Source organism: Molossus molossus, unplaced genomic scaffold, assembly GCF_014108415.1.
Source record: "Molossus molossus isolate mMolMol1 unplaced genomic scaffold, mMolMol1.p scaffold_m16_p_3, whole genome shotgun sequence".
NCBI classification, from domain to species: Eukaryota; Metazoa; Chordata; class Mammalia; order Chiroptera; family Molossidae; genus Molossus; species Molossus molossus.
Window position 1 is genome coordinate 119071769 of NW_023425366.1, and position 19996 is coordinate 119091764.

At 48.4% G+C, this 19996-nt stretch overlaps 1 long non-coding RNA gene across 1 annotated transcript; it reads right to left on the reverse strand.

The window, feature by feature from the left end:
• Positions 1 to 124: 124 nt before the first annotated feature.
• On the reverse strand, positions 125 to 3486 carry LOC118642856. Its single transcript, XR_004961808.1, has 4 exons — positions 3393 to 3486; positions 1189 to 1252; positions 503 to 604; positions 125 to 275 (listed from the first exon to the last, which is right to left on the reverse strand). It is a non-coding gene; the product is annotated as an uncharacterized LOC118642856 (long non-coding RNA).
• Between the last annotated feature and the right edge of the window lie 16510 nt (positions 3487 to 19996).

Genomic DNA, 19996 nt, shown 5'->3' on the forward strand with positions numbered 1-19996 from the left:
GGGAGGCCCCAGGGCTGGAGGCAATGGTGCTAGGTCTCAAAGGACCCAGAATCCTGGGATTCAGAGCCTGGTTCTGGAAGAGTCAGGCACACAGTATACACTCAATAAATGTGTACTTAATTAATTTTTATTTTACCCCAAAGTTGACAAGATATAAACCATGCATAAGCATGTTTCTTCACACATTCCCCAGGAAGGGGGAACCTTCCCAGTCTGTCCAGGGGCTTGGAAAGGATTCCTGTCAACACATTTTACAGGTTCTTGTTTGCTCTAGTCTGAAAGAGAATGTGGGCGTGTCAGAAAGGCCCCTGAGCTGATAATGGGAGGAGGGTATGGACAGCCTATTGGGAGCAGCTGCCAGACCTTCAGGTCCCACTACCCTCTAGGATCTGAACTGTGCCTCTCTCAAACCATCCCCAGGCCTCCCTCTTACTCATGCGCAGCCCCCCATCCCCAGCCAGCTCCAGGCCTCCCCAGAAGCTAATCTCAGGTTTGCTCTGACCTTATTCCAGCAGATGATGAGGAATCCTGATACCAAGCCCAGGGCCAGCAATTGCGCAGCATTTCCTGTGGCGGCTATTTGCAGAAATGCGTTAGCCACTCCCTATATGGAAAGGGGCAGGATGACCTCAGTGACCCCAGGTTGACAGGGTGGGTAGGAAGCAGAGAAGAGAGAAGGACACTAAAGATGGCCCCATCCTACTGAGTTCAGTGGGAAGAATGGACTCCAAGACAGATGCTGGCTCTGCTCCACCCTCTGCAGTGAGCAGCTGGTGGCCTCAGGATGGTCCTTTGGCCCCTCTAGGCCCTGCCTCCTCATAGGCCATGGGGATGGCACTTTCTATCCCCTGGGCTAGAGGGAGAAAGCAGGTAGATATATGGAGGCCCTGGAGCAGGACTGGCCAGCGGAAGTGCTCACAGAGCTGGGCACACTGCAGAGGGGCCTTCAGGCTCTGGGAGATGGGGTCCTTCTGACTCCCCCAGCATGTGATCCCCAGCAGGGGGTGGAGGCTGAGGGGGTCCCTGGGTCCTCTGAGAACCCCTGGCCTGTAGCTTGAGATGCCCCATCTCATGTGTTCTGGAGTCTCAGCCCAGGGAGAAGCAGTGGGCCCCCTGGTAGGGGGTACACCCTATCAACAGGGGAAATGACCAGATTGTGGATTGCGATGTGGGTATATCCTGACTCACCACCATGAGGCTGAGCTTGGGATCTTTTGGTTCCACCATCTTCTCAAGGTATCAGAGCCCAAGCCTGTGGAGAGAACACCTCAAGTCATCTTCCCACACACTCCAATTCCCCGAGAGCCTCTGAGATCTGCTCCTCCAAGGCAGAGGCCAGGTCCCAACCTCACAGGAATCCTGCCTAGAGGGGATAACCTGGACAAGAGGGTTAATTGCCCTGGAGCCCAGGCCCATTCTCTGGAGATCTGTGGAGGTCCCAGGGCCCAGCTCTGCCTCAGGCTCAGGAGTCTCCTATCCCCCCACCATTGCCTCTGGGCTCCCAGCCCTGATGGGGCCACCTTCCTCAGCCCCTTGCCACAGGGCCTCTTGCTGTCCCCAGGCCTGAAAACACCAGGGACCCTCACAGAGGCTGCTCTCCACCTGTCCCACATTCTTGCTCTGCCTGGCCTGGAGGGGAGGTGGCAGCAGATGGCTGGAGCTGGGAGGAAGATCAGCCTGTCCCGCCTCACCCGGCTCAGCAGTGGCTGTCCTGCTCCTGTCCTCCCCTCTTTTAGACTACCACTCTGTCTGGACTCCAGGGTCCCTTGGGGCCTATGGACAGTGACCACTTCCCCTAGGGTCATCCCTCATGGCTTCCTGTCTCCTTACCCACCTTGGGAAACTGTTCTCTGAGGGAGCTCCTGTGGCCACCTGCCCAGGCTTCTCTCCTTTGTGCCACCTCTTGCCCATCCTCTTCAACACCCTCCAGCTGCAGCCTGCCCCCCATACCTTGAAAACCCAGGCTTGGCCCTGGCTGGTTTGACTCAGTGGTAAGAGCATCAGCCCGAGGACCAACGAGTCGCAGGTTTGATTTTGGTCAAGGGCATGTACCTCAGTTGCAGTTTGTCCCTGGCCCTGGTTGGGGTTATGCGGGAGGCAGCCAATCGATGGTCCCTCTCACGTAGATATTATTCTTTCTCTCCCTCTCTCCCACTCTGTCTGTAGTTGAATAGAAAAAATAGCCCAGCCAGTGTGGCTCAGTGATTGAGCAAAGACCCATGCACCAAGAGGTCACTGGTTCGATTCTCTGTCGCGACACACACCCAGGTTGTGGGCCCAATCCCCAGTTGGGGGCATGCAGGAGGCAGCCAGTTGATGTTCTCTCTCATCGATGTTTCTATCTCTCTCCCTCTCTCTCTAAAATCAATGAAGAAAAAATTTTTTTTAAATAAAAATAGCCCTGGCCGGTTTGCGAGTTAGAGAGTCGGCCCACAGACCAGAGAGACCTGGGTTTGGTTCCTGCTAAGGGCACATACCTCGGTTGCAGTTTGTCCCCAGCCCAGTTGGGGTCATGTGGGTGGCAGTGTCGATGTGTCTCTCTCACATCGATGTTTCTCTCTCTCTCTCCCTCCCTCTCTCCCTCCTGCTCTATCTGAAGATAAATGCAAAAATGTCCTTGAGTGAGGATAAAAAATAATCAATTAATTAAATAAAATTTTAAAAAAAGAAAAAATATCCTTGGGTGAAGATTAAAAAAAGAAAACTCAGGCTTGGGTCCTGGGGCCCTCTCCTCTACTCCCTGGGTCACATGCAGCCCCTCCCCTCCTTCCCTGTCCATCCGGCTATTTCATCTGGCTGCTCAGAATTCCTGACACGCCCTGGCTGGTTTCTCTCTCTCTCTCTCCCTCCCTCTTTTTCACTCTATCTGAAGATAAATAGAAAAATATCCTCCAGTGAGGATTAAAAAAAAAAAAAAAATTCCTGACACCCCTCCTCTCCCAATTCACTGCTCCCAGCAGGACCAATGGGTCCTAAGAACCTGCCACAGGACAAGCCTGGGGAGGACCTGAAGGGGTTGATCCTCTGGCAGGTGACAGTGGGGTGGGAAGGTTGGGCCAACCCAGGGAGTTCTGGGAGCAGAGAAAGGAGCAGCTGGGGTCCTTGACCCACTGACACTCTCTGTACCTCAGCCAATTCAAAGACACACATTTCAAGGCCCGGATGTCTCGGCTAACCCTTACCCTCATCCTTTGTCCTCTGTTGCCCCTTTTAGGAGGAAGATATGATTCCTGCATGCAAATCATTTCCCTGCTCTATCTAGGCCTCCCGTGGCTGAGGACCCCATTCTCTGAAGCTAAGCCTGCTGCCCTGTTCCAGATAAGGAAGCCCCTGTTGGACTCCCACATCTTGGTGGAGCAGCTCTCCTACCCCTGCCAGTCCCCAGCTCTTACCTTGGAAAGGAGGCCAACCTCTCTCCTCCCTGTCTGTTCCTGGACTTCGGCTGGGCCAGACCGGAAATACACGGGAGTTTGTTTTCTTGTTCCTCCCCATCGTCACCCACAGATGGGTTGTTAGGCAGTGGTTTCACTGAAATCATGTGACATTTTTTCTGAGGTTATCATGGTTCATTTATTTATTTATCTTTCACTTGTTCTGAGGAAAAGCAGTTAAAATACAACTTTTTATGAGACAACTAAGGACAACTGAGGGTGAGGGAGAGAGGGAGAAACCTAACGCCTGGACAGGCCTGCCACATGGCTGGTAGAGAAGGAATGTAGGTGAAGCCCCGGACAGCAGGGGCAGTGCCAGGGAGGGGGTGGGCAGTGAGGCCAAAGACTATAATTCTGAGCCATTTGAAGAGGACCCTGAGCTTGTGTAAACAGAGCTTCAGGTCCAGCCCTTGTGTCCCACAGTCTGCAGCCCCTTCCCCATACTCATACTCCCTGGAGCTAACATTTTAGGCAGAAGACCCTGCCCCTGGGAGCTCCCAGGCCAAGAGGAGCCAGGGTCCCTGACACATACTAAATAACACTCAACCGCACCATCTACCAGCTACCCTTCCACCACCCACCACCCACCATTCCTATATTACTGCATCTACCTGCCTAGCTACCTTTGCTGAGAATGCAGCCTGCCTGACTTGTGTGCACTGAGAACCACAAGAATACAGAGTTCCTCTTTTTTTTTTAGAAAGAGTGGAAGGGAGGGAGAGAGAGAGATTGATGTGAGACACATTGATTGGTTGCCTCCCGCACAACCCTGATTGGGGCCTGGGATCAAACCTGCAACCCAGGTTTGTGCCCTTCAATGAAGATCAAACCCAAGACCCTTCAGTCCACAGGCTGACACTAACTGCTGAGCCACACTAGCCAGGGCCAGAGTTCCTCTTTTAATGCATGATTATTTCACAATTAATCAAACTAATATTCTATAGATGGGCATTTGGCTTTTTTTAGTTTTATATTATGAAGTTGTGCCAACATTATATGTACGTGAATGTTTCTGTTGGACAATCAGCCCGCATGGTGCTCTGTGGACCCTCCAGGGAGCAGCTCCCACTGTAGCTCTGGGGGTGCTTTGTAGTGCAGGACTAAAGGGTCTAGTCGAGGGGAGTGCTACTTTATATTTAATATATTTAATAACTTTTTAAAAATTCATCCCCACCCGAGGACATTTTTCCATTTTTTTTGGTACGTGCCCCTAGCGGCAACCGAACCCGGGACTCTCTGGTCCATAGGCCAACATTCCAACCACTGAGCCAAATCGGCCAGGGCCATTTTTCCATTTTTTATTCAGATAGAGTGGGAAGGAGAGAGAGAGAAACATCGACGTGAAAGGGACACATTGAGTGGCTGCCCCCTGCAGGACCCAACCAGGGCTGGGGACAAACCGCAACTGAGGCACATGCCCTTAGCGGGAACCGAACCCAGGTCTCTCTGGACCGCAGGCCAACACTCTAACCGCTGAGCCAAACCGGTCAGAGCACTTTTTTTTTTTTTTATCCTCACCTGAGGACATTCTTTTCATTTGTCTTCAGCTAGAGTGGGAGGGAGAAAGGAAGAGGGAGAGAGAAACATCTGATGTGAGAGACACATCAAGTGGCTGCCACCCACACAACCCCAACCAAGGCCGTGGACAAACAGCAACCGAGGTACGTTCCCTTAGCGGGAACTGAACCCGGGACTCTCTGGTCCCGGGCGGACGCTCTAACTGCTGAGCCAAACCATCCAGGGCCATATTTAATACTTAAAAAAACTTTTTTAACCATGTTTTTAATTGATTTTTTAGAGATCAATTTGGCAAAATCAAACCTGCAACCTTTTGGTGAATGGAAGGAAGCCCCAATCAACTGAGCCACACCTGGTGGGCAAATCTTAGCTATTTTTACTCCTGCTTTACCAGGTCTACTGTATCCTCAAATCTCATTCTCTCTACACCTGATCCCGCCAGCTTCCATGCCTTCCACAGCACCTTGGGACTTCAATCCCCACCACCTCCCTAATGGGCTTCCCCTCCAGCTCCCAGTCCTTCCACTTCTCCCTACGCAGTGCAGTACTGACAGGTTGACCTTCCTAAAGTTCATCTTGAATTAGTTCTCTCTCCAATAAAAATCGTCTGTCTCTGTTATAAAAGCTCCACAATCTAGACCCGACCTCACACACTATCTCTTCCCCCAGTCTGACTAGGGGCTTTGGAAGAAGAACAAGAGAAACCTGGTTGAACCAAACCAAAAAATTCAAATCAAGTCCTGCAAATGATTTTGGCCCTGAAACACAGAAATGTCAAAATAAACAATACCCTTTTGAAGGTTACACGTGATTCTCTGATTATTGGAGCTCAGCATCCTCCAAAGGCAAGGAGTAAAGGAAGCAAAAGACTGATGGTTAAAGCGAACATTTCAAACTATGGTCACGCGGTTTAGGTCCTGAAATCAATTTCATGGGTTAGCAATAGTTTTTTTGGAATAGAAAGAATAGAACAGAGCAGAACAGAACAGAACAGAATGAGAAGTTAGGGTCATATTTGAAAGTGTTAGTAATGTTTCCAAGGGTAAAGGTAAAAGCTTGCAAAAGTGGAAACTGTCAAAAATGCATTGCTTAGCCCTGGCCGGTTTGGCTCAGCGGTTGGAGAGTCGGCCTGTGGACCAGAGAGTCCCGGGTTTGGTTCCCACTAGGTGCACGTACCAAAAAAAAAAAAAAAAATGCATTGCTGCCCTGGCCGGCTTGGCTCAGCCGTTAGAGCATCAGCTCGTGGATCGGAGAGTCCCGGGTCCGGTTCCCGCTAAGGGCATGTACCTTGGTTGCCGTTTGTTTCCGGCCCCGGTTGGGGTCGTGTGGGTGGCGACCAGTCAATGTGTCTCTCTCGCATCGATGTTTCTCTCTCTCTCTTCCTCCCTTTCTCCCTCCTGCTATATCTGAAGATAAATGCAAAAAAAAAAAAATGTATTGCTTGCATGACCTTTGCTCAGCCTTCTGTTAAGTATGGATTTACCTTTGCTTGGCTTTCTGTTCAGTACAGATGATCAGATTATCTGAAAGACAATGAATCACCCAGCAGATGCAGGACGAGATACCAGACCAGTCCAACTGCAAAGTGGACAATGGGACAGGCAGAGTACGTCAGCAGGAATTGCAGGAAGCTAGAAACAGAGTATATAACCTACACCCCAACTGTTATTCGAGGCTGCCCCCTTTTTCAGGCTCAGCCTGCCTGCTCCCAGACGCATGCAATAAAATTGTTTTGCTCTACGTTGGCCTTGCGTTGTAGATGTGATCTCCTGCTGGCTCAGACCTTTTATTTGGTGCTGAAACCCGGGAGGTCTGTGAGGATCCCTCATAGGGGGCAACCACAGGTCCCCAGAGTCCTCCAGGCCTCCTTTCAGACTGGGATCGATCACATTCTCAGCTGGATACCAGACTTCCAATCTTTCCTGCTGATCGAGCATTGACACTGGACACTAATTCACTGGTGAGTGTTTTTGTCTACCAATCTGATTCTCCGGGCTGTCCTGTTGTGAGAGCCAGATCTCTCAGTCACTCCTGGGTGATCATTCCTCCCGAAATCCAGCACTGGTTGGGACACACTCCTCAGGGACCAGGTTCCCTCAGCTCCCCATATATCTAGGGACGCCTGATATAGGTGAGTTGCACATCTCTTTACTCTAGCGGGGAAGGGGGGGACGCTTTCTTCTTCTACTAGTGTATCCATCAGACTGCTAGGCTGCGACATCTCACACCGCAACATGGGAAACGCTCAATCTTCTGTCCCTTGTCCAGGATGTCTTCTAAAAAATCTGCAGACGCTAGGGCTCACTCAGGACTATGTCCCAAGCAACTCATTTTTTTTTTTTTAATCCTTACCTCAGGATATTTTTTTCCATTTATCTTCAGATAGAGTGCAAGGGAAGGAGAAAGAGAGAGAGAGAGAGAGTGAGAGAGAGAGAGAGAGAAACATCGATGTGAGAGAGACACATCAACCAATTGCCTCTCACACAACCCCTACCAGGGTTGGGGACCAAACCACAACCGAGGAATGTGCCCTTGACCAGAATGGAACCCACAACTCTTTGGTCTGTGGGCTGACACTTTAACCGCTGAGCCAAACCAGCCAGGGCCCAAGTGACTCATTTTTTACTGCAACACTGTGTGGCCTCAACACAAATTAGACAATGGGTCACCATAGCCTCAGAACGGCACTTTCGACATTCTCAATGACCTAGACAATTTCTGTCGAAGGCAAGGAAAATGGTCTGGGGTTCCTTACATTCATGCCTTTTTAATACTCAGAACATACCCCTCTTTATGCAATTCTTGCTCTCCCACCCAAATCCTCTTACTCCACTCTAATCCTTCCAAAACTCCCTCTGAAGACAACAGGCTAACTTCTCCTTTCACCCCCGTTGACCCAGACAATTTGCTCCACCACCTCCTCCTTCAGTCTCTCCAGCAGGACCTCCTCCTCCAGCCCCTTCTGCGGGCTCCACACCCTATCCTGAACCTCCTACTCCTGCTCCGACTCTTCTACTGCCTCAAAGGACTCCCTCACACACGTGATCGGGAACCATCTTTGGTCCCTATCCATCCCCTACCTCAGCCCCCGTTTTTTTTGTCTTTGTTTTTTTTTTTTCTTATCCTCACCCGAGGACATTTTTTACATGTTTTGTTCAGGTAGAGTGGGAGGGAGAGCGAGGAAGAGAGAACGAGAGAGAGAAACATTGACGTGAAAGGGACACATCGAGTTGTCGCCACCTGCACGACCCAACCAGGGCCGGGGACAAACTACAACCGAGGTACATGCCCTTAGCGAGAACCGAACCCGGGTCTCTCTGGACCTCAGGCCGACACTCTAACCGCTGAGCTAAACCGGCCAGGGCTCAGCCCCTGTTTTATAATGTCCCCTGAGGACCCTGACCGGTTTGGCTCAGTGGTTAGAGTGTCGGCCTGCGGTCCAGAGAGACCCGGGTTCGGTTCCCACTAAGGGCATGTACCTCGGTTGCAGTTTGTCTCTGATCCTGGTTGGGTTGTGTAGGTGGCTACCACTCGATGTGTCCTTTTCACATTGATGTTTCTCTCTCTCTCTCTCTTCCTCTCACTCTATCTGAACAAAAAAATGGAAAAATGTCCTCGGGTGAGGATAAAAAAAAAAAGCATGCCCCCTGAGGGAAGTAGTGGAAGCTGAAGGGATTGTCAGAGTTCATGTTCCCTTCTCTTTCTCAGATTTGTCCCAAATAAATAAAAGACTAGGATCCTTTACTGAGGATTCTACCAATTATACTCAGGAATTTGAGTACCTTACCTAGTCCTATGATCTAACTTGGAATGATATTCATGTTATTCTGTTTTCCACCCTTAATCCGGAAGATAATCTGAGACAACAGGTCCCCACTAACCCGCTAGGGGCTGAAGCAGTCCCTAGCCAGGACCCCAGGTGGAATTATGAGGACAATGGGATGGGTAGGAAAGCCAGGGACCATATGGTAATATGTCTCAGTGAGGGACTTTAAAAGGCCTCACACAGGCCGTTAATTATGAAAAACTGTCTGAAATAATCCAGGAAAGGAATGAAGACCCTCTAACCTTTCTATCCTGCCTTACACAGGCTATGAGAAAATATACTAACGTAGATCCTACTAGCCCAGACGGGACTGTCATTTTATTTATTTATTTATTTATGTATTTATTTTTAATTCTCACCCGAGGACATTTTTCCATATTTTGTTCAGATAGAGTGGGAGGGAGAGAGAGAGAAACATGGACGTGAAAGGGACACATCGAGTGGTTGCCACCCGCACGACCCAACCAGGACCGGGGACAAACTGCAACCGCGGTATGTGCCCTTAGCGGGAACCGAACCCGGGTCTCTCTGGACCGCAGGCCGGTGCTCTAACCGCTGAGCAAAACCGGCCAGGGCGGAACTGTCATTTTAAACCCGAGATTTATCTCTCAGTCAGCCCCAGACATTAGGAGAAAGTTACAAAAACTGGAAGATGGACCTCAAACCCCTCAACAGGAACTTATAAATCCAGCCTTTGAAGAGGCTAAACAGCAAAAAATAGCAGAATTCCAAATGTTTGCCTCTGCCATCAGAGGACCCACTAATCAAAGGGGTCAGCAAAACTCCTTCAGGGCACAGAAGAAGGGCACCCACCTGAGTCAGCAGAACAGACCCCCAGGTCCCTGCTTTAAATGCAATCAGACTGGCCATTGGGTGAGGCAATGCCCCAATCCCCAATCACCGCCTAAGCCATGTCCTCAATGTGGAGAACCTCACTGACAGTCAGACTGTGGACAGACTGCACAGAGTCGGTCCTCATCCCTTCCTTGGGCCAGTGGAACAAGCAACCCAGGCCCTGATCTGATTGGCCTTGCGGCTGAAGACTGAAGCTGCCCAGGAGTGGACGCCCCAACTGTCATCTCAAACTCCGAACCTCGGGTAACTCTGATGGTAGCAGGCAGGCCAATTTCATTTTTAATTGTCACCAGGGCAACCTACTCTGCCCTCCCCGAATTCAGGGAACCTCTTGACACTCTGGGGTTTCAGTTGTGGGATTTGACAGCCAAATATCGCAACCCAGACACTCACTTGTTCTTTAGGCCCTTGTATTTTTCTCCACTCTTTTTTAGTGTTACCAGCCTGCCGCACTCCCTTGTTAGGGCAGGATATTCTATCTGAACTCCATGCTACTTTAACCTTTACTCCTACCTTCCCCACCAACCACTCTCATTCTTTACTTTGCCTCCTCCAATAATCTGCTTCCTGCCCTGGCCAGGTTGGCTCAGCAGTTAGAGCATCGGCCTGCAGACCAATGTTGCTTCTATGTTAACTCGGGTTTGGTTCCAGCCAAGGACATGTACCTCGGTTTCGGTTAGTCCCCGGCCCTGATCGGGTCATGCGGGAGGCAACTAGTCAATGTGGCTCTATCACCTCGATGTTTCTCTCTGTCTTTCCCTCTCTCCCAGTCTATCTGGTGTAATAAATAGAAGAATATCCTTGGGTTGACAGATAAAAGAAAAGAATCTGCTTCTTCTCCTAACATACCACCTTCCCATCCCCGTGAGGGGGCAGGGTGGGGTCAGACAGCCTTTTGGGCCTACGGGTGAAATACCACTACTCTTACCATTTTTTCACTGACCTGGTGAGGTGGGGGTGGGGCGAGCCCTGAAGAGCTCTAGCTTCTGGCGCCAAGTGCCCAGCCTAGCACAACCCGCTCCTAGGACAATGCCAGGTGGGGAGTTTGACGGGCTATACACCTGTCAAACGGTAACACAGGTATCCTAAAGCAAGCTCAGGGAGGATAGAAACCTCTCGTGGAACAGAAGGGCAAAAGCTCACTTGATCTCGATTCTCAGTACGAATACAGACTGTCAAAGTGGCACCACATATAATATCTCTCACTATAGCCTTATAAGAGGTACCTGTAATCTAACTATTCATGATGTGTCTAAGCCTGCAGTTGGAGTTTATATGTGCAAGCTCAGAGGGACTTAAAGTAATACCAAGAAACTCATCCTAGGGAAATTATTCACTATGCAGGGTGCAGTTCTGCTGGTGGCACTAGCCCTCTCCTCCCTCTATCGTGGTTTAATCATCCAAGCCTTACTGTGTGTCTATCAAACACAACACCTCCCTAGGCCCAAATATGACTGGACTACTTTGCTTACCGGCAGGAATGATGTTTTTATGTTCACTAAATATTTCTGCCCCCAGGAGAGGAATTGGTATTCAATGCCTAAACCCAGAAAAACAGGGTGGCTAATGGGCAGTAGGATACGTTACCCCAGCCAATACCTTAATCCATTCCTTCATCCCTAATTCAACCTCATCAAGCCCTGAGCCCAGAAGCCATCATAGGACAAAAAGGGGAGTCAGACTCCTCATAGCAGGAGTCATAGCTGCAATTACCACTATGGGCCTTGTGGGAGGAATTACTTATAATGTTATAACAGCAAAAAACATAACCACCACCATGGCAAACATAGATAGAGATACAGGTGAAAATTTCAAACTTCTTTCAAAATCCCTCAACTCTCTTGCCTGCATGGTAATAGATAATTGCATTGCACTAGACTATTTACTAGCCAGAGAAGGAGGTGTATGCATGATAGCAAATATATCTTGTTGCTTCTATGTTAACTCAATCGGCCAGGTTGAGGAGAGGACACAATGAATTCTAGATAATGCCCGGTGGCTAAAAGAATTCAGTCAGGATCACCTAGCCCAATCTATCTGGACAAGTATAGAAGCAGCCTTGCCTAAACTAACCTAGCTACTCCCCTTTATAGGGCCCCTAATATTAGTCCTCTTATTATTGCTTGTCGGACCCTGCCTCTTATGCCTGATTACTAGGTCTGTACAAAATTGACTGCAGCCCTGGCCAGTTTGGTTCAGTGGTTAGAGCGTCGGCTCACAGACCAAAGAGTCCCGGGTTCAGTTTCCGCTAAGGGCATGTACCTCAGTTGCAGTTTGTCCCCAGCCCCTGTGGGGGTCATGTGGGTGGTGACCACTCGATGTGTCTTCTCACATCGATGATTCTCTCTCTCTTCCTCCCTCTTTCCTTCCCGTTCTATCTGAAAATAAATGCAAAAAAAAAAAAGCGCCAATATGACAAAAACAAAATCGACTGCAAAATTTAGTCAACCAGACAGCTGGACAATTTGTTCTAGCATAGGTAAAAGGACCCTATTGCTCCATTCCCCAAGAAGTTATCTAACAAATTCTTTTTAGGAGTCCACAATGACCCCACACCTGCATGAAGTAGGCAGAGAAACTTCGCACCTTTTTCCTTTTTATCATCATTATAAGATGAGAATGAAAGGGTTAGTAACATTTCAAACGGTAAAGGTAAAACCTTGCAAAAGGTGTAAACTGTGAAAATTGTGTTGCTTGCATGACCTTTGCTCAGCCTTTTGTTGAGTACAGATAAGGATTATCTGGATTATCTGCAAGATATATTCCAGCAGATACAGGATGAGATACCAGACCAGTCTAACTGCAAAGTGGACAATAGGCCAGAGTAGTCAGCAAGAACTGCCGGAAGCTAAAAGTAGAGTATATAACCTACACCCCAACTGTTATTTGAGGGTGAGCCCTTTTTTTGGGCTCAGCCCACCTGCACCCAAGCACATGCAATAAAATAATTTTGCTCTATATCAGCCTTGCGTTGAGGATGTTATCTCCGCCAGCTCGGACCTTTTAATATCTCCCTTTAAAATGATCTTTCATTAATCTACATCTACAGACACAGGGTTTGCAAGTAAACTATATGTCCCAGTGTAAGTTAAAAAAAAAAAAGTTTGTAGAAGGAAGGATGTAACAACAGCAAAAGTGCAAAGTCATTGGTACCTCCAGAGCCCCAAAAGTGGGTGCCAGGGTGGAGGCAGTATGCGGTGCGGTGCGGTGGACACTGGCGGGGGGACACGGGCGAATGTGGGACTCCCTGATTTGGGGTGTCAGGGCTCAGTCCCAGGGTGGGGTGGGGTGGAGGAAGGAGAGGCGAGGAGAAAGGAGGCCGAATCCCAGGTGAAGGACGAGGAGGCGGCCTAAGTGCCACGACCCAGAGCCTGGGGACACCCTTCCTCCCAGTAGCAGCAACCCTTGGGACTGCAGGGAGAACCGCGTCCACACCATGGGACTGGGGACCCTCCTCGACTCGCTGTTGACCCGTCCTCACCTGGCAGGGACCGGTCGGCGACGGCAGCAAGGCCCTCTTTCTTCTGCCACCAAGCCGCTGCAGGCCCTTTGGCCTCAGCCACTGTAGCCACTGGGTCAACCTTGCGGCCCAGGCCCCTGAGGCCACCGCAACCCGAGCTCCGGGTCCCCGCCCCCACATGTCCCCTTGGGAGCGAGCCCCAGCCCACGCGATCGCGCCGTTCCAGGGGTTGTCGGGAGCTCGCGTCACCCGGTTGGGGAGCCGGCCTCCGAGAAGCCTAAGTGAGCTCCTAATGAGCATGTGCAGCAGAGCCCATTTTGGGGGCCGAACTTGGCTTCTCAGGTCTTCTTAGTGCGGCGCGGGGCTGGCGAAAAAGGAGAGGGAAGCCCAGGATTGGGTGGCGGCGTCTTGGGCGGAGCCTCAGTAGAACCTGTGGCTTGGACAGGGTGTCCAAAACCGGTAACTCTCAGACTAGTGGGTTGGGGGCGGAAGTGGGAACCCTCAACCTCTCTCAGTATTTGTCTCCGCACTTACAAAGGGGGAGCACAAGGAAATTTCTTATGCTCCGCACTGAAACCTTCAAATAAATCCACCCCAAATCTGGCCAATTTAAGATTCAAAATATATATATATTCTTTATTCCTCACCTAAGGATATTTTTCTACTTATTTTCAGATAGAGTGGGAGGGAGGGAGAGAGAGAAAGAGAGAGGCTCATTGATGTGATAGAGCCACCTGGACTGGTTGCCTCCTGCAGGACCCGACCAGGGCCAAGAGGAACTGCAACTGAGGTAGTGCCCTTGACCAGAATCGAAGCAGCCACTCATTGGCCCAAGGGCCGATGCTCTAACAGCCAGGTCTCTAAGAGCCTAACTGGCCAGGGCTCGAAATAAATATTAATGGATTATAACCTTGAATAAAAATAAGAATGAGTTAATATTTATGTAAATAAGTAATACGGGAGAAGGAAAACTCTTTCTTATAATAGGAAGCCAACTAAAATATATATTAAAAGCTTATTTTGCCCTGGCCGGTTTGGCTCAGCGGTTAGAGCGTCGGCCTGCGGTCCAGAGAGACCCGGGTTCGGTTCCCGCTAAGGGCACGTACCTTGGTTGCAGTTTGTCCCCGGCCCTGGTTGGGTTGTGTGTGTGGCAGCCACTCGATGTGTCCCTTTCACGTCGATGTTTCTCTCTCTCTCTCTCTCTCCCTCCCACTCTATCTGAACAAAAAAATGGAAAAATGTCCTCGGGTGAGGGAAAAAAAAAAAAAAAGCTTATTTTACAAATGATTGTCTACATAATTTATTTTCCTATTGGACATTTTGTTTCTAACTCTATTATAAATATTGCTGCTGTGACTTGTGACTGGCATCATTCCTAATATTTGGAGAGTCTGGGTGAAGAATACATAGGAATCCTTTGTACACTTCTTGCAACTTTTCTGTAGGTGTGAAATTATGTCAAAATAAAATGTCAGACGAACAAAAATTTCCTCCCCTTCGGCATTCCTGGGAGGAAAGCGTCTATTGAACATTGGTCCCTCCCTTGCCCATCGGTCCAGCCTTGTCCATTGGTTGCCCTTTGCACAGCCACTGGACACTTGTCACTCTCCAACCACCCTGTACTGTGGGGGCCCGGGTTGATCTGGTGCAGGGAGCTGCAGGGCCTCATCACTGCCTTCCTGGACAGTTGGCGAGTGGCAGCAGGAAAGGCCCCAGGAGCTTCTGCATGAGGCCTCAGCACCTTGCCTCCCCTCCCCTCCTGCTCAGCGCCTTGGAAGGGGTGGCTGCAACTTGTGCTAGACTTTAGGGTGGACGGTATGGAGTTAGGATCTCTCTCGTATTCTCCCGGTAGTAGGTCATCTGCTGGTCAATCACTCATTCCCTCCCCCTGCAGAAGGCACCTTAGAGCAGGTGCCTGATTCTTAAGGGGCAGATGGGCATTTTGGGTCCTTTGAGTAGGATAGACTGAGACTATGGAAGAACTACAGTCCTAGCAGCTGTCATGGCTCAGGTATTGGGGAGGTGCCTGGATCTCCGATGAATCCGCATGCACCCCTTCCAGGCTGCCAGGAGCATCAGCCACAAATTCACCACGGGTGGGGAACCTGAGGTCCCCTGATGAGCTATAGCCAAAGTAACGAAAGGAAATGCAACCCCAAGAAGTTGTGCACACAAAAGGAAAGTGGAGGGTGCTATTATTTTTTTTCTAATCCTCACCTGAGATACACACACACACACACACACACACACACACACACATATATATATATATAGAGAGAGAGAGAGAGAGAGGGAGAGGGAGAGGGAGAGGGAGAGGGAGAGGGAGAGGGAGAGGGAGAGGGAGAGACAAAGGGAGACAAAGACATGTGAGAGAGAAACATCTATGGATTGCCTCCCATATGCACCCAGTTGGAACCGGCAACCTAAGTATATGCCCTGACAGGGAATCGAACCTGCAACCTTTTGATGTACTGGAGGACACTCCAACCAGCTGAACCACCCAGCCAGGTAGTATTTTCTTTCTTTTCTTTAAATCCTCATCTAAGGATATTTTTTTTTCTCTGATTTTTAGAGAGTGGACGGAAGGGAGAAAGGGGGAAGAGAGAAGTATCAATAGGAGAGAGACACATCGATTGGTTCCTTCCCCAACACAGCCTGGTTGGGGCCAGGGTTCAATGGGTATGCCGCAAAAAATTTGAAAACATGCAATATCTCTTCCTGAAAGCAGCCAGAGGTGACCTCTGAAAATGGTTTGCTATTCACTTGACCCAGAAAACCCACAAAAGCATGCAAATCAAGAGTTTCAAATCTTTGTGTTCACTTTAAGAACACTCGTGAAACTGCCCGGGCCATCAAAGGTATGCATATTAGAAAAGCCACCTAGTATTTGAAGGATGTTACTTCACAGAAGCAATGTTTGCCTTTCCACCATTACAATGGTGGAATTGGTAGGTGTGCCCAGGTGGAACAGTGGGCCTGGACACAGGGTCAATGGTCTAAAAAGAGTGCTGAGTTTTTGCTGCACATGCTCAACGTGCAGAGAGCAATGCTGAACTTAAGGGTTTAGATGTAGCTTCTCTGGTCACTGAGCACATCCAGGTAAACAAAGCTCCCAAGATGCAGTGTAGAATTTATAGAGCTCGTGAGCAGATTAGCCCACACATAAAATCTCCCTGCCACACTGAGTTGATCCTCACTGAGAAAGAGCAGATTGTTCCTAAACCAGGAGAGGAGGTTGCACAGAAGAAAAAGATATCCCAGAAGAAACAAAAACGTATGGCTTGGGAGTAAATTCAGCATAAAATAAAGACTAGTAAAAGTAAAAGCAGAAAAACAAACAAACATGTAATATCTGACTATTGAGTCAGGAGCACTGACTTCTTTTCCCTTAGATTGTCAAACAAAAAAATAACAACAGCCAACACAATAGCTGTCCAGTGTGAATGAATCAAAATCATACCTATTTTTGTCAGATCAGCAATATATATAATTTTTGGTGTGCTGCAGAATTTTAGTAGTTTATATGCATCATGAGATGAAAAAGGTTGAAAATTGCTGGTTTAAAAGATTATTATTTTTAAAAAGGTTATTAACAGCTCTGGCTTGTGTGGCTCAGTGGTTAGAGTGTTGGCCAGAGCACTAAAGGGTCTCGAGTTTGATTCCCGGTCAAGGAAGGGCACGTAGCTGGGTTGCAGGTTTGATCCCTGCCCCAGGTCAGGGCATGTGCTGGAGGCAACCAATCGATGTGTCTCTCTCACATCTCTCTCTCTCTGTTTCTCTTTCTCTCTCTCTCCCCTCCCTCCTCCCTCCCTTCCACTTTCTCTTAAAAAAAAAATCAATAGAAAAAAATATCCTCAGATGAGGATTAACAACAATATCAAAAAGATTATTAACAACCTAGAAACAACTGGGATACTCTAGCAGTCAGAATTGGTTGGATAAACTAGCACCCATCACTGTAGTGGTATGCTGTGCAGTTAGTAAAAGGATGTCAGAAAGACATTTGTAATCTATTAAGAAAAAATATGAGCTGTGTCATTTCAATTTTCTGAATATAAAAAATGTATCATAAGTGGTGGATTACTGGAGATATTTGTAATATTTTTTCATAATCTATTTTTTTCAATGACCATCAATTATCTTTCCTTTCAGCTTGAAGAATAAAAGCTCTTTTTAAAAGGAAAGTGCAGCCCTGGCCAGTTTGGCTCAGCGGTTAAAGCGTCGGCCTGCGGTCCGGACAGACCCGGGTTCGGTTCCCACTAAGGGCACGTACTTCGGTTGCAGTTTGTCCCCGGCCCTGGTTGGTCGTGCAGGTGGCAGCCACTCGATGTGTCCCTTCACGTCGATGTTTCTCTCTCTCTCTCCCTTCCTCTCTCTCCCTCCCACTCTATCTGTACAAAAAATGGAAAAATATCCTCAGGTGAGGATAAAAAATAAATAAATAAATAAATAAATAAATAAAATAAAAGGAAGTGCAGACTTCCGGTCAAGATGGCGGGTAGGTAAACATGGTATCCATCCTCCCACAACCACATCAAAGTTACAACTAAACTACAGAACAACCATCATTCAAAACCACCTGAAATCAAGCTGAATGGAAGTCCTACAACTACAAAATTAAAGCAGCAGCCACATCCAGACTGGTAGGAGGGGCGGAGGCACGAGGGGCTGGTCCCACACCCACATGTGGCGGATAAAAATCAGGAGGATGCCTGGCTGGGAAGGTCCTCCCTGAGGACTGAGGGGGTCCCCGTCCCACATCAGGTGCTCCGCTCAGGGTCCCAGTGCCAGGAAGAGAATCCCCATAACTTCTGGCTGGAAAAACCAGCGGGAACTCAGGCTCAGGGAGGCTGAGGCGGCTGGAGCCCCAGGCAGCTCCTTAAAGGGCCCGCGCATGGACTTATCAGACCCACTCCCTCGAAGCTTGGAGGGGAAGCAGCTCGAGGGGCACCAGAGACATACAGGGAAGAACTGAGCTGTCTGGCATTGGAGCGAGGGCTGGAGAGAGGGCTTTCTCCGGGACAGATGGGCTATCAGAGGCCTTTGTTCCTTTGGTGAGCCCTTCCCTGGGGCAGCGGACAGCGGCCATATCTGGGACTCCAGCAACCAGGCTCACACTGGTAGCCCCGCCCTGGTGATTCCCTGAGGCCCCGCCCCACCCGACTTTCAGGCCCACCCAAGCTGTTGCCACTTGCTTAACCATAGGATTGGCCTGTCTTGGATCCTGCTTCAGGTTTTTCCTAAATTCTTCCAAACAAGCAACATCTGGTGTCAGCTAGCCCCATAACGCTCATTAAGTAATACACAGCAACACAGGGAGGCAGCCAAAATGAGGAGACAAAGAAACAGGTCCCAAAGGAAAGAACAGAACAAAACCCCAAGAAAAGAACTAAGCGAAATGGAGATAAGCAACCTAACAGATGCTGAGTTCAAAATACTGCTTATAAGGATGCTCAATTAACTTAGTGAGAACCTCAGTGAACTTAGTGAGGGCCTCAAGAGCATAAAAAAGGACTAGTCAGAAATGATGAATGCACAGTCAGAAATGAAGGAGGCATTAACTGAAATAAAGAATAATTTACACAGACTCAATAGCAGAGTACATAAATCCAAGAAGCAAACCATCAATTTGGAATATAAGGAAGCAAAAAATGCCCAATCAGAACAGCAAGAAGGAAAAAAGAATCCAAAAAAATGAGGATAGTGTAAGGAGCCTCTGGGACAATTTCAAGCATGCCAACATTTGCATCTTGGGGATACCAGAAGGAGGAGAGAGAGAACAAGAAATTGAAAACCTGTTTGAAACAATAATGGCAGAAAACTTTCCTAACTTGGTGAAGGAAACAGACATACATGTCCAGGAAGCACAGAGAGTCCCAAACAAGATGAACCCCAAGAAGCCCACACCAAGACACATCATCATCAAAATGCAAAAGGTTCAAGACAAAGAGAGAATCTTAAAAGCAGCAAGTTAGTTACCTACAAGGGGGTTCCCATAAGGCTATCAGCTGATTTCTCAAAAGAAACTTTGCAGGCCAGAAGGGAGTGGCAAGAAATATTCAGAGTGATGAAAACCAAGAACCTACAACCAAAATTACTCTATCCTGCAAAGCTGTCATTTAGAATCGATGGCCATATAAAGACTTTCCCAGACAAGAAAAAGTTAAAGGAGTTCATCACCACAAAACCGTTATTATATGAAATGATGAAGGGTCTTTTTGAAGAAAAAGATAAAATGTATGAACAAACAAAATGGCAATGAATACATATCTACCAACAATGGAATCTACAAACAAAATGAACAGGCAGAACAGAAACATTCTCATAGATATAGAGAACATTTTGTTGGTTGCCAGATGGGAGGAGAGTTGGGGGAATGGGTGAAAAAGGTGAAGGGATTAAGAAGTAATCTGAATTACTTCTTAATCTCCCTTTTTTGGTTGCTAGACTGACAAACCTCAAAGGGAAAGGGGTTGGGGGGTGGGAAGAAATAAACCAAAGAAGTTATATGCATATCCAATGGACACAGACAATAGTGTGGGAAAAGGCAGGAGGGGGGCGGGAGTGGGGAGGAGAGGGTCAATGGGGGAAAAATGAGAAACATCTGTAATACATTCTACACTCAACAATAAAGATTTTAAAAATAAATAAATAAAAGGAAGTGCAACCTTGGCCGGTTTGGCTCAGCAGTAGAGCATTAGCCCAAGGACCAATGAGTCCTGGATTTGATTCTGGCCAAGGGCATGTATCTCAGTTGTGGTTGGTCCCCGGCCCTGGTCGGGGTTGTGAGGGAGGCAACCAGTTGATGTGTCCCTCTCACATCGATGTTCTCTCTCTCTCCCCCTTTCTCTCCCTCTCTCTCCCTCCCAGGCTATCTGAAGATAAATATAAAAATATATTTTATAG